The 13075-nt window shown below is 42.8% G+C and overlaps 1 protein-coding gene and 1 pseudogene across 1 annotated transcript in view; both read left to right on the top strand.

The window, feature by feature from the left end:
- TRIM26 (tripartite motif containing 26) overlaps positions 1-13075 on the top strand; it is a 100829-nt gene that overhangs the window by 16017 nt on the left and 71737 nt on the right. The window lies entirely within an intron of this gene.
- The window catches only part of LOC118679486, a 52673-nt pseudogene that overhangs the window by 12431 nt on the left and 27167 nt on the right, over positions 1-13075 (top strand).

The raw sequence follows: 13075 nt of genomic DNA on the forward strand, positions 1-13075 counted from the left end.
CAATTTGGCTAGGCTGTGGTACTTAGTATTTGGTCAAACACCAGTCTAGATCTTACTGTGAAGGTATTTTTAGTTGAGATTAAAGTGAAATCAGCAGCCAAAGCCGGTTTGGCTCAGCGGATAGAGCGTCGGCCTGCGGACTGAAGGGTCCCAGGTTCGATTCCGGTCAAGGGCATGTACCTGGGTTGCGGGCACTTCCCCGGTGGGGGATGTGCGGGAGGCGGCTGATCGATGTTTCTCTCTCATCGATGTTTCTAACTCTCTATCTCTCTCCCTTCCTCTCTGTAAAAAATCAATAAAATATATTTTTTTTAAAAAAAAAAGTGAAATCAGCAGACTTTGTGTAAAACAGATCATCCTCAATGATAACATGGGTAGGCCTTGAATAAGAGGAGACTGAAGTCCCTGAAAATGAGGGAATTCAGCCTCATACTGCCTTTGGATACATACAGCAACATAAGCTCCTCCCTGGGTCTCCAGTCCACAGGTCTGCCCTACAGATTTTGAACTTGCCATCACTCCACAATTGTAGAAGCTAATTCCGTAAAATAAATCAGTCAGTCAATCTCTCTCCCTCTCTCCATATATACACATACATCCTACTGGATCTGTTTCGTGGAGCATCCTGACTAATTCTATACTATTATGGGCACTAAGAAAAGAAGTGTTTTCATGGAATTTACCGAGGTTGGGGTGAATATGCAATGACATGATGCTTATTGGCCACAGTGGCACCTTGTGTGGGATGAAGGGTGGGGGATTAGTTAATCCCTGGGGAAGTAACATTTCAGCAGAAACTAGAAGAGGCAAGACCAAACATTGTGGTGAGTAGATAGGGTAGAGTATACCAGATGAGGGAAGAATAAGGGACTAAAAAATTCAGGGATGGAAAAGATACATTTGAGGAACAGAAAAGTGATAGGTGGCTGAGATAAAGAGACCTAAGGTTGTCCCTCCCTCTACCTGCACCATCTCCTACACACTTGTCACATGGAATCACTGGGTGCCCCTAGAACAGTCATGGCGAACCTATGACACGCGTGTCAGAGGTGACATGCGAACTCATTTTTTTGGTTGATTTTTCTTTGTTAAATGGCATTTAAATATATAAAATATCAAAAATATGCCGAAACCGGTTTGGCTCAGTGGATAGAGCGTCGGCCTGCGGACTGAGAGGTCCCAGGTTCGATTCCGGTCAGGGGCATGTACCTGGGTTGCGGGCATATCACCAGTAGGAGATGTGCAGGAGACAGCTGATCGATGTTTCTCTCTCATCGATGTTTCTAACTCTCTATCTCTCTCCCTTCCTCTCTGTAAAAAATCAATAAAATATATTTAAAAAATAAATAAATAAAAATAAAATAAAATATCAAAAATATAAATCTTTGTTTTACTATGGTTGCAAAGATCAAAAAATTTCTATATGTGACACAGCACCAGAGTTAAGTTAAGGTTTTTCAAAATGCTGACACGCCGAGCTCAAAAGGTTCGCCATCACTGCCCTAGAAGCTGTGCACTTATAGAATACTAGAAGTCCATTGCACGAATTTCATGCAATAGGCCTGCCTTCCCCTGACTGCTGGCACTGGTTTTCCTCTGGCACACGGGACCCAGGCCTTTGGTCCGGCTGCAGTGAGAAGCCAAGCCTCTTCAGTCTTCAGTCTGGCTGGAGCCTTCAGTCTTCGCTCCGGGCCTGTGTATGCAAATTAACCACCACCTTTGTTGGGTTAATTTGCATAGCCGCTCTGATTGGCTGGTGGGCACCAATTTGCATGTTTCTCTTTTATTAGTGTAGATTAGTATTGGGAGGTTCTGGGCCTTCTAACTTAATAGCTTTCTAGTAGACATAAAGAAGCCCATGGAGGGAAGTGGCTTCCCCAGGAGACAGGGCATGGTAGGGTTGGAGCTTTCTGACTCAGGTCGTTCCATTTTCCACAGTGACATCAAAGGTGATCTGGGAAAAGGGGGCATTAGTGGGGAGGAAGAGGGAATGGTCAAGAGTTGAGGTGCTACAACATCCTAGTTAGAGACCTGGAGGAGGATCCTATGTCTAGGCTACTCATATCACAATTCAAGTGTTTCTAAAACTTCTCCACTTAAAGATCTCCCTACTTATACAAGCTCAGCTCAAGGACAGCTCCCTCGTAGAACTTTTTTCATTGCAGGTTTGTGCTAACATCTTTGTTTCTCAGAATTTTCCCAAAGAATACTCTATGGAATTTGAAATCACTTGTGCAATTGTCCTCCTATTTTATTCTTTTTTTTGTCATTACTCACCTGAGGATGTTCTTTGTTTTCTCCATTGCTTTTCAGAGACAGTGGAAGGGAGGGAGTGGTGGGGGGGGGGGGGGAGAAAGAGAGAGGGAGAGAGAAACACTGATGTGAGAGATACTAGTTGTGTCCCGCATGCACCCCTGCTCCTGGGCACAAGACACTATTGTTCACACCACTGACACTCATGGACCCTGGAAACTTGCTAGCACTGCTATCATTGATGCTCTTGGAAGCTGGATGTCACTATTCCTATTCATACCACCTTTGTCAAATGAATTCTGCACAGCCCCAGCTTCTTGGTGACACCACATCCTGAGTCAGTCCGTCATGGGGTCATCTGACTGTTGGAAGCTCATGTCTATGTCCAACTGCAAGAAGCTTGGTAAATGGAATTTTCCTCTCATAGGGAAGGAGGTGGTCTCTTTCTCTCATCAAGACTACATTACCACTGACACCACAGAAGAAAAAAGAAACACAAAAGACCACTGTGGACAATTATATGTCAAATAAACCAGGTTAACAGGAAGAAATGGAATACATTCCTAGAAACATACAACCTAATAAGACTGAATCATGAGAAAATAGAAAATCTGAGCAGATTGAATCAATATCAAATCCTCCCAACACAGAAAAGTTCAGACCAGATAGATTCATTGGTGAAACATGTAAAGAATTAATCCTTTCCAAACTTTTTAAAAATTGAAAAGGCAGGAACACTCTTAAACTCATTTTATGAAGCCAGCATTACCCTGATACCAAAGCCAGAAAGGACACTACAAGAAAAGACAACTAATAGGCCAATAGTTCTGATAAGGTGCTAAATTTTTATATAAAATACTAATAAACCAAATGCAACCGCACAGTTAAAGGATCATGCAAGGTGGAGGAAAAACAAGACGGTGGAGTAGGTAACAGCCTGAACTCATCTCCAATGAACACTTTGAAATTATAAGTAAATTATTGAACATCCATCAGTAAGCCACCCAAAAACTAGCTGAACAGAATTCTTATCACTAAGGATACCAATGTAGAAGCCGCATTAGGATACGTAGGAGAGTTGGAGATGCAGATTGGGCAAGTTCCACACCCACTGGATGGTGATTATGGGATATCTTGGCTCCTCATTCCATGGCACTAGGTCTGGGGAGAGGGGCCCACATAGCATCTAGCTTTTGGAAACTTGTGGGGAGCCTGGCTGATGTGGCTCAGTAGCTGAGCATTGACTTATGAACCAGGAGGTCAGGGTTTGATTCCCAGTCAGGGCACATGCCTGGGTTGTTGGCTTGGTCTCCAATAGGGACTTTGCAGGAGGCAACTGATCAGTGATTCTCATTATTAATGTTTCTACCTATCTCTGTCCCTCTCTGAAATAAATATACATATATTTTTAAAAAGAAAACCAATAGGGATTGAATCAGAGAGATAAAAGGCTTTGGGAAACCTATATGCTGCTCTTAAAGGGCTTGCACACAAACTGCCTAACCCTAATCACCACAGGAGCAGCAGTTTGAGAAGTGCCTAGGAGCAACTGGAAGGAATTAAGCTGATTAGCTTCAGGGTTGAGCTGGTAGGACAGGGATTGGGGTATTCCCAGGGGATGGAAGCACTGGTAGGTGCCATTGTTCCTTGGTTGAGTTCTTTTACCACCCAGACGGCCCAGCCCAGACAGGCGTGAAATCTCATTCTCTATTAAACTAACATTGTTCACCCCATCCCAGGGTCTCCCTGAGACTTAGCCCTACCCAACCCACTTGCCTGGCCCCAGCCTCTTTCAGTGGTTCTAGACCAGGGGTGGGCAAACTTTTTGACTCGAGGGCCACAATGGGTTCTTAAACTGGACCGGAGGGCCGGAACAAACGCGTGGATGGAGTGTTTGTGTGAACTAATATAAATTCAAAGTAAACATCATTACATAAAAGGGTACGGTCTTTTTTTTTTTTAGTGTTATTCATTTCAAACGGGCCCTGTGGGCCGTAGTTTGCCCACGGCTGCTCTAGACCCACCTCGTGAGCATCTGCCTCAGCTTGTGTTACAGACTCCCTAACCCCACAGGAATGGCGGCCAGTCTCAGCACACATTGTAGCTCCTACCAAGTGGCTCCAAGCCTGGCACAAGTGCCAGCCAGCCTCAGTGTGTGTCACAGCCTTTTCCAAGCACTTCCACACCTGGCACAAGTGGTGGTTTACGCTGTGGATTATAGCAAGAGGCCCTAAGCCTGACAGAAGTGGTGGCGACCTCAGCCCATGCTTGAGTCCCTCCCAAGAGGCTCCAGACACAACACACAGTGGCCAGAGAGCAGTAGAGACACACACAACTAGTTCCATGACTGACGGATCTAATGGGCAGCCCTGGCTAGCAACAGAGCCCCAATGAATGACTCCTCCGCGGGGTCGGCCACTGAATATCAGCTCATCTGCTATAGTTGCCGCTGGCCCTTGCAGTCATCCTGAGAGCCCCACCCACCAATGAGCCAGCAGCAATTGAGGTCCAGCTACATCAAGAGGACACATGCAACACTTCTGGCTCAGGTGACCATGGGAGAGTGCACCACCGGGCCCTACACCTTCTACATAAAGCCACTGTTTAATGGTGGAAATGTAGTGGATCTACCTGATACACAGAAATAAACAGCCAAGATGAGGAGACAATAGGAGCATGCTCCAAATGAAGAACAGGACAGAACTTCAGGAAAAGAACTAAGTGATATAGAGACAATCTAACAGATACGAAGTTCAAAACGCTGATTGTAAGGATGCTCACGAAGTTAGCAGAAGAATAGATAAACTCTATGAAGACTTCAACAAAGAGATAGAAAAGAGAAGAGAATCAACTAATAACATAGAAGAGAACCAACCAATATTGGAGAATGCAATAACTAAAAATGAAAATTACACTAGAGGGATCAACAGCAGATTAGACAAAACAGAGGATCACGGCCTGAACCAATATGCTCAATTACTATTTGACAAAGGAGGCAAGAACATACAATGGAGCAAAGATAGTCTCTTCAATAAATGGTGTTGGGAAAATTGGACAGATTTATGCAAGAAAATGAAACTAGACCACCAACTTACACCATACACAAAAATAAACTCAAAATGGATAAAGGACTTAAATGTACGACAGGAAACCATAAAAACTCTAGAAGAATCCAAAGGCAACAAAATCTCAGACATGCCGAAGCAATTTCTTCACTGATACAGCTCCTAGGGCACTTGAAACGAAAGAGAAAATGAACAAATGGGACTACATCAAAATAAAAAGCTTCTGCACAGCAAAAGAAACCATCAACAAAACAACGAGAAAACCCACTGTGTGGGAAAACATATTTGCCAATGTCATATCTGATAAGGGCCTAATCTCCAAAATTTATAGGGAACTCATACAACTTAACAAAAGGAAGATAAACAATCCAATCAAAAAAATGGGCAAAGGACCTAAATAGACACCTTTCAAAAGAGGACATTCAGAAAGCCAAGAGACATATGAAAACATGCTCAAAGTCACTAATCATCCGAGAGATGCAAATCAAAACAACAGTGAGGTACCATCTCACACCTGTCAGACTGGCTATCATCAACAGATCAACAAACGACAAGTGCTGGAGAGGATGTGGAGAAAAAGGAACACTTGTGCACTGCTGGTGGGAATGCAGACTGGTGCAGCCACTATGGAAGACAGCATGGAGTTTCCTCAAAAAACTGAAAATGGAACTCCCATTTGACCCTGTGATCCCACTTCTAGGAATATATCCCAAGAAACCAGAAACACCAATCAGAAAGGATATATGCACCTCTATGTTCATAGCAGCACAATTCACCATAGCTAAGATCTGGAAACAGCCTAAGTGCCCATCAGTAGATGAATGGATTAGAAAACTGTGGTACATCTACACGATGGAATACTATGCTGCTCTAAAAAGGAAGGAACTCTTACCATTTGCAACAGCATGGATGGAATTGGAGAGCATTATGCTAAGTGAAATAAGCCAGTCAATGAAGGAAAAATACCACATGATCTCACTCATTCATGGATAATAGAGACCATTATAAACTTTTGAACAATAATAGATACAGAGGCAGAACTGCCTCAAACAGATTGTCAAACTGCAGCGGGAAGGCCGGGGAGGGTTGGGGGGTAGGAGGTAGGGGGGTAAGAGATCAACCAAAGGACTTGTATGCATGCATATAAGCATAACCAATGGACATAAGACACTGGGGGATAGGGGAGGCTAGGGTACTGTCTAGGGCGGGGGAGGGGGGGAATGGACACATATGTAATACCCTTTGTAATACTTTAAGCAATAAAATAAAAAAATAAAAAAAACAAACAAACAAACAAACAAAAAAAAAAACAGAGGATCAAATCAGTGATCTTAAAGACAACCTGGTAGAAAACACTCAACTGGAACAATAAAAAGAAAACAATTTAAAAAATGAGGATAGCCCTAGCTGATTTAGCTCAGTGGATAGAGGGTCCCAGGTTTGATTCCTGTCAAGTGCACATGCCTGGGTTGCAGGCTCAATCCCTAGTAGGGGGCGTGCAGGAGGCAGCTGATCAATAATTCTCATCGATGTTTCTATCTCTCCCTCTCCCTTCCTCTCTGAAATTAACAAAAATATGTATTTATTTTAAAAATGAGGGTAGCGCCCCAACCGGTTTGGCGCAATGGATAGAGCGTTGGCCTGTGGACTCAAGGGTCCCAGGTTCAATTCCAGTCAAGGGCATGTACCTTGGCTGTGGGCACAATCCCAGTAGGGAGTGTGCAGGAGGCAGCTGATCGATGCTTCTCTCTCATCGATGTTTCTAACTCTCTATCCCTCTCCCTTCCTTTCTGTAAAAAATCAATAAATTTTAAAAAATGAGGGTAGCTTAGGGAATCTCTGGCACAACATCAAGTGTACCAACATCTGCATCATACCAGCTCCCATAAAACTATAAGCTGATTTTTCAACAGAATGTTTACCTGTCAGAAGGGATTGGCATGAAATATCCAAAGGAAAACATACAACCAAGACTACTCTACCCAGCAAGGTTATTTAACATTGAAGGAGAGATAAAGAGTTTCTCAGACAAGAAAAAGCTAAGGGCCCTAACCAGTTTGGCTCAGTGGATAGAGCATCGGCCTGCGGACTGAGGGGTCCTGGGTTCAGTTCTGGTCAGGAGCATGTCCCTTGGTTGCAGGCACATCCCCGGTGGCAAGTGTGTAGGAGGCAGCTGAATAGATGTTTCTCTCTCATCAATGTTTCTAACTCTCTATTCCTCTCCCTCTCCCTTCCTCTCTGTAAAAAAATCAATAAAATATATTAAGAAAAGAAAAGCTAAGGGATTTTATCACCACTAAACCAGCATTATGAAAGATGTTAAAGGGATTTAAATAGAAAAACAAGGGGCAATGCTAAAAATAAGATTTTGGAAAGGATAAATTTCACTGACAAAGGCAAACAGTAAAAGTATTGAGCCAACCAATTACAAAGGTAATATAAAGGTTAAAAGTAAAAAACAGTAAGATTATGTAAATAATAAAGGAATACATAAAAGGTAAAAATTGATGACAAAGACCACTGTAGGGAGGTGAGTTAAAAAAAATGTAGTAATTTTAGAGTGCATTTGAACTTATGTGACTATCGACTTAAAATATACTTCTATAAACATAGCTTGGTATATATCAAGCACATGGTAACCACAAACCAAAAACCAATATAGGTAAAAATTTAGAGGAGAAAGGAATCCAAAATACCACTATAGAAAATCATTAACACCCAAGAGAAGAGAGCAAGAAAAGAAAGGAGCAGAGAAGAACCACAGACATCATAACCATAAAATGGCAGTAACTACATACCTATTAATAATTACTTTAAATATAAATGGACTAAAGGCTCCAATCAAATAGGGTGGATGCATGGATGTAAAAAAAGATCCAGGCATATACTGCTTATAATAGATTCGCATTAGATTAAAAGATACACAATGTCTTTTAGATTAAAAGACTGAAAGTGAAGGTATTGAAAAAAAATATTTCATGCTAATGAAAATTTTAAAAAACTGCTGTAGCAATACTTCTACTAGACAAAAGAGACTTTACTACAAAGGATGCTAGAACCAAAGTTGCAGGTTACAAAACAACATACAGAAAGCAGATAAGTTTTATACAGTAACAAACATCTGAAAAAATTTAAAAAATTTAATTAACAATAGCATCAAAACCAATAAAATACTTAGAAATAAATTTAACCAAGGAGGAAAAAGATTTGTTTACTGAAAACTACAGACTTTGATGAAAGAGATGGAAGAAAACACATTTTAAAAAGTAGAAGAATTTATACTTTTAAAATAAACAAGATTACAGCATAGGTAAATGCTGATACGCTCTACCTCCCACAACCACATCAAAATTACAACTAAAATACAAAACAACCATAATCCAGAACTGCCTGAAAGATAACTGAATGGAAGTCCTATAAATAGAGAAGTAAAGAAGAAAGCACATTGAGACTGGTAGGTGGGGTGGTTGTGTGGAACGACATGATCCGACATCCACATGTGCCATTTTTTTAATTGGGAGGGAGATCATCTCTGCGGAGGCCACCTGTGAGAAGCAGGGGGTCTCATCCCCACAGCAGACCCCCAGCCCAAGTTCCCAGAGCTGGGAAGAGAAGTCCCTGTAACTATGGGCTGTAAAAACCAGCAAGGATTGTGGCTAACTGACACTGAGGCTGCTGGAAACCCAGGTATTCCTCATAAAGGGCTAAGGCATGAACTTGCCTGGACTCAATCACTCTGGGGATCCAGACACAAACAGTGCAGAACTGAATTGTCTGACATCGGGGTAAGAACTTGGATGGTTTTCTCCCAGGTAACTTGCTCACAGGGGTCATTGTTCCTGTGCTGGGACCTTCCCCACTGCAGAGCTGACTGGCAGCCATATCTGAGTTGCTATCAGCATGACTCACATTGTTTGCTCAGCCCTGGTGATTCCCTTAGATCCAGCCCCACCCAAGCTGTTTGCAGCAGCTTTTCCACATGAATGGCCTGTCCTGGCTCAGGCTTCAGAATTTGCTAAAATCTCTCAAACAAGCTGCAGCTGGCATCAGCATGTCCCAAACCTATCAATAAAAGGCCCAAGATACAGCACTAGCACCAGCCTGCCTTGCTTCACGGGTTGGCCTGCCTGAGCACTTTCTAGCCCAGTGGTCGGCAAACTGCGGCTTGCAAGCCACATGCAGCTCTTTGGCCCCTTGAATGTGGCTCTTCCACAAAATACCAACTTCTGCACATGGGCCACGAAGTTTCAATCGCACTGTACATGCGATTGTGGTATTTTGTGGAAGAGCCACACTCAAGGGGCCCAAAAGCCACATGTGGCTCGCGAGCCACAGTTTGCCGACCACCGTCCTAGCCCAATACTGAGGATTAAAAAAAAAAAAAAAGGCATGGAATCATGGAGCAAGACTGATGAATCTCAGAGGAAAGGCAGGTGGGGAGATGGGAAGAGATTAAGCAAATATCTTACCTATGGATACAGACAAAGGTTAAGGCCTGGGGCAGGGTAGTATATTAAGCTTTTATTATATAGGAAGTTATAGTATTCAAAACAGTACTGGCCTAAAAATAGACACATAGACCAATAGAGCAGAACCTAGAAATAAACTGTCACATATATAGTCAACTAATATTTGACAAGGAAGCCAAGAACATTCAGTGGGCAAGAGGATAATCTCTTCAGTTAATGGTGTTGGAAAACTGGATAAACACAGGCATAAGAGGGTTACTAACATCTTACACTTCTCACAAAATGGGACCAAAGTGGGTTAGAGGTTTAAACGTAAGACCTGACACCATATAGCCCCTAGGAGAGGACAGGAAATGAGCCGCCAGACAACTGCCTTGGTAGTGATTTCCTCACTATGACACCAGAAGCACAAGCAACAAAAGCAAAACTAAGTGGGATGACATCAAACTAAGTCTTCTGCACAGGAAAAGGCAATGTATAGAATAGGAGAAAATATTTGCAAATCTTTTATCTGATGCAGGGTTAATACCTGAAATAGGTAAAGAACTAATATAACCCAGTAACAAAACAAAAACACAAAACAAAAACCTGATTAAAAATGGGCAGAGGAAGAAAACATACAGATGGCCAACAGAAACATGAAAAGGTATTCAATAGCACTAACCATCCTGGAAATGCAAATCAAACCCACAAAGAAATATGACCTCACACATATTAGAGTGGCTATCATAAAAAAGATGAGATAAGAAGTGTAGGCAAGGAGAAACGAAGATGGCGGCATAGGTAAACACCAGAAATTGCTGCCTCGCCCAAACACTTCAAAAATACAACTAAAAGACAAAATGGACATCATCCAGAACCACAGGAAGGCTGCCTGAGTGGAAATTCTACAACTAGAAGGAAAGAGAAAAGCACACGCAGACTCAGGAGGTGAGGAAATAAAATGCAGAGGTACAGAGGCGCATGTGGAAAGGGCTGGCAACTGAGGACACGGTTGTCTTTTTCAATCGGGAGGGAGTCTCAAGCTCCCGACTGCTCTGAACTCCAGTTCCGGGCGAGTCTCTGGGGACCCAGACTCATATGGGGAGAAATGGACTGTCTGGCATCGGTCGGAACTTGAGGGCAGCTTTCTCTCAGGTTGGAACTCGGGGGCAGCTTTCTTTCAGAGGTGCTTGCAGCGATTACCAGGACACTGAGACACGGGGCCTCTTAGGGCAGGACTGAGGATCAACCATAACTGTTTGCTTCACCCTGTTGATTCCCTGAGACCCTGCCCCTCCCAAGCTGTGGCAGAGGCTTTTGCATATGAAAGGCAATCTGAAAATTACCTAACAAATTGCAGCTGGGTCAGAGAGACCCAGAACTTCCAAAAGAAGGCCCAAGGCCCCACAGCAGCTTGCACTGCTTCACAGCTGGGCCTCATCTGGGCACCTCCAAACCCCAAACAAAGAAGAGAAATCTGCAGATCTCTCCATAGCTCCTGCTGGGTAGCCTCAGGCAGAGGCTAAATTAGCACCTCCTTAGAGATCCAAGAGCCAGTGTACCCAGTGGTCAGAGTGGGACCATCCAGATTAAAACTCCTCAGATCCATAAGGGACACACTGAGGGGGCAGACTCAGTGAGCACCAAAGCCCCACTAAAGCAAGTCTTGCCCCATAAGGGTGTCTTCAGCACAGAAGTTCTACAACTGCAGACACAGCTGATTCTCACAGACAATTGGCCTGGAGGTCAATTCCTCCCAGTGATACCTACAACAATCAAGGCTTAACTAAAACAAGACTGCACACAAAGCCCACAAGGGGGTGCACCAAGAGTGTCCAACTCAGGTAATTGGGGAGGCTGAGCCACTGGGCCCTATAGGACACCTAGCACACAAAGCCACTCTATCAACACAGGGAAGCATAAAAAATGCGGAGACAAAGAAACAGGTCACAAATTCAGAAGTGGAGGAAAGCAAACGACTGGATATAGAGTTCAAAACCACACTTATAAGGTTTTTCAAGAATTTTCTAGAAACTGCTGATAAATTTAGTGAGACCCTCAAGAAATCTAGTGAGACCCTTGAGGATATAAAAAAGGACCAACTAGAAATTAAGCCTACACTGACTGAAATAAAGAATATTATACAGAGTTCCAACAGCAGACTAGAGGATCACAAGAATCAAGTCAAAGATTTGAAATACGAAGAAGCAAAAAACACCCAACTGGAAAAACAAAAAGAAAAAAGAATCCAAAAATGTGAAGATAGTGGAGGGTGTACAGGAGGCAGTCAATCAATGATTCTCATCATTGATGTTTTTATCTCTCTCCCTCTCCCTTCCTCTTTGAAGTGAATAAAAATATATTTTACCATTTGCAACAGCATGGTTGGAACTGGGGAGCATTATGCTAAGCAAAATAAGCCAGTTGGAGAAAGATAAATATCACATGATCTCACTCATATGTGGGATATAAAGATCAACATAAACTGATGAACAAAAATATGTGTAGATGTGTATGTTCCCCCATGTCCCGCCTGATTCAGGGTTCAGGATCTGGAAGAGGAGCCGCACACAAATGAAAGAGACAAGACGAGATAATTTGGAAATTGGGGGGTCAGGTGAGAGCCCATCCCAAGAGAATATACTCTGCTTGTGCTCAGGCCTTGCCATCATTTTATGGGATACACCCATAGCCCTTAGGCAGGCAAGTTCCAGTAACAGGCAGACTATCTTATCAGTAATGATTTACATGACTATCTGGTGGGGAAGTTGCCTCAGCTACCATTGTCTCAACTAAATGGTGGGTGCATAGCCCTGACCTTTGCCAGGGCTCAAGGGTCACTAGCATTCAGGCTCTGCCCACACCTCTCTGCTAGAGAAGACAATAGGCGGCTTCCCACAAAAATAGATCGAGAGACAAATGGCAAGGGAGGTGGGGGGTGGTTAGAGAGCAACCAAAGGACATGCATATTAGCATAACCAATGGACACAGACACTGGGGCAGTGGGGGCTTGCCCGGGGCAGGAATGGCTGGGGGGTTGTCAATTGGGGAAAAAGCTGACATATGTCAAACTTTAGACAATAAAAAAAATATATACACATACATATATACATATATATATGTATGTATGTATATATATATACATATATATATATATATATATATATATATATATATATATATATATATATATTTAAAAACAAAAAGGAGAAACCAAGATGGTGGCATAGGTAAACACTGGAATTTGCTGCCTCGAACAACCACTTCAAAAATACAACTAAAAGACGGAACGGACATCATCCAGAA

Source organism: Myotis myotis, unplaced genomic scaffold, assembly GCF_014108235.1.
Source record: "Myotis myotis isolate mMyoMyo1 unplaced genomic scaffold, mMyoMyo1.p scaffold_m19_p_26, whole genome shotgun sequence".
Taxonomy (NCBI): Eukaryota; Metazoa; Chordata; class Mammalia; order Chiroptera; family Vespertilionidae; genus Myotis; species Myotis myotis.